Source organism: Drosophila subpulchrella, unplaced genomic scaffold (assembly GCF_014743375.2).
Source record: "Drosophila subpulchrella strain 33 F10 #4 breed RU33 unplaced genomic scaffold, RU_Dsub_v1.1 Primary Assembly Seq142, whole genome shotgun sequence".
Taxonomy (NCBI): Eukaryota; Metazoa; Arthropoda; class Insecta; order Diptera; family Drosophilidae; genus Drosophila; species Drosophila subpulchrella.
Genome location: NW_023665483.1, coordinates 1 through 2,500, shown reverse-complemented (window position 1 = coordinate 2,500; position 2,500 = coordinate 1). Strand labels below are relative to the sequence as shown.

Below are 2,500 nucleotides of genomic sequence, written 5' to 3'. Positions count from 1 at the left end.
TGATTAACAATGCGAAAGATTCAGGATACCTTCGGGACCCGTCTTGAAACACGGACCAAGGAGTCTAACATATGTGCAAGTTATTGGGATATAAACCTAATAGCGTAATTAACTTGACTAATAATGGGATTAGTTTTTTAACTATTTATAGCTAATTAACACAATCCCGGGGCGTTCTATATAGTTATGTATAATGATATTTATATTATTTATGCCTCTAACTGGAACGTACCTTGAGCATATATGCTGTGACCCGAAAGATGGTGAACTATACTTGATCAGGTTGAAGTCAGGGGAAACCCTGATGGAAGACCGAAACAGTTCTGACGTGCAAATCGATTGTCAGAATTGAGTATAGGGGCGAAAGACCAATCGAACCATCTAGTAGCTGGTTCCTTCCGAAGTTTCCCTCAGGATAGCTGGTGCATTTTAATGTTATATAAAATAATCTTATCTGGTAAAGCGAATGATTAGAGGCCTTAGGGTCGAAACGATCTTAACCTATTCTCAAACTTTAAATGGGTAAGAACCTTAACTTTCTTGATATGAAGTTCAAGGTTATGATATAATGTGCCCAGTGGGCCACTTTTGGTAAGCAGAACTGGCGCTGTGGGATGAACCAAACGTAATGTTACGGTGCCCAAATTAACAACTCATGCAGATACCATGAAAGGCGTTGGTTGCTTAAAACAGCAGGACGGTGATCATGGAAGTCGAAATCCGCTAAGGAGTGTGTAACAACTCACCTGCCGAAGCAACTAGCCCTTAAAATGGATGGCGCTTAAGTTGTATACCTATACATTACCGCTAAAGTAGATGATTTATATTACTTGTGATATAAATTTTGAAACTTTAGTGAGTAGGAAGGTACAATGGTATGCGTAGAAGTGTTTGGCGTAAGCCTGCATGGAGCTGCCATTGGTACAGATCTTGGTGGTAGTAGCAAATAATCGAATGAGACCTTGGAGGACTGAAGTGGAGAAGGGTTTCGTGTGAACAGTGGTTGATCACGAGTTAGTCGGTCCTAAGTTCAAGGCGAAAGCCGAAAATTTTCAAGTAAAACACAAATGCCATACAAATATAATTATATTATATAAATCAAGCTAATTAATATACTTGAATAATTTTGAACGAAAGGGAATACGGTTCCAATTCCGTAACCTGTTGAGTATCCGTTTGTTATTAAATATGGGCCTCGTGCTCATCCTGGCAACAGGAACGACCATAAAGAAGCCGTCGAGAGATATCGGAAGAGTTTTCTTTTCTGTTTTATAGCCGTACTACCATGGAAGTCTTTCGCAGAGAGATATGGTAGATGGGCTAGAAGAGCATGACATATACTGTTGTGTCGATATTTTCTCCTCGGACCTTGAAAATTTATGGTGGGGACACGCAAACTTCTCAACAGGCCGTACCAATATCCGCAGCTGGTCTCCAAGGTGAAGAGTCTCTAGTCGATAGAATAATGTAGGTAAGGGAAGTCGGCAAATTAGATCCGTAACTTCGGGATAAGGATTGGCTCTGAAGATTGAGATAGTCGGGCTTGATTGGGAAACAATAACATGGTTTATGTGCTCGTTCTGGGTAAATAGAGTGTCTGGCATTTATGTTGGTCACTTGTTCCCCGGATAGTTTAGTTACGTAGCCAATTGTGGAACTTTCTTGCTAAAATTTTTAAGAATACTAATTGGGTTAAACCAATTAGTTCTTATTAATTATAACGATTATCAATTAACAATCAATTCAGAACTGGCACGGACTTGGGGAATCCGACTGTCTAATTAAAACAAAGCATTGTGATGGCCCTAGCGGGTGTTGACACAATGTGATTTCTGCCCAGTGCTCTGAATGTCAAAGTGAAGAAATTCAAGTAAGCGCGGGTCAACGGCGGGAGTAACTATGACTCTCTTAAGGTAGCCAAATGCCTCGTCATCTAATTAGTGACGCGCATGAATGGATTAACGAGATTCCTACTGTCCCTATCTACTATCTAGCGAAACCACAGCCAAGGGAACGGGCTTGGAATAATTAGCGGGGAAAGAAGACCCTTTTGAGCTTGACTCTAATCTGGCAGTGTAAGGAGACATAAGAGGTGTAGAATAAGTGGGAGATATTAGACTTCGGTTTGGTATCGCCAATGAAATACCACTACTCTTATTGTTTCCTTACTTACTTGATTAAATGGAACGTGTATCATTTCCTAGCCATTATACGGATATATTTATTATATCTTATGGTATTGGGTTTTGATGCAAGCTTCTTGATCAAAGTATCACGAGTTTGTTATATAATCGCAAACAAATTCTTTAATAAAACGGTGCATTTATGTATTTTTGATTTGAAAATTTGGTATAACTCCAATTACTCAGGTATGATCCAATTCAAGGACATTGCCAGGTAGGGAGTTTGACTGGGGCGGTACATCTCTCAAATAATAACGGAGGTGTCCCAAGGCCAGCTCAGTGCGGACAGAAACCACACATAGAGCAAAAGGGCAAAT

General features: G+C 40.0%; 1 pseudogene; it reads left to right on the top strand.

Annotated features, from left to right (window-relative positions):
* Positions 1-2,500, top strand: part of LOC119558838 — a pseudogene marked incomplete at its 3' end in the record, with an annotated part of 3,239 nt that extends 739 nt beyond the window's left edge.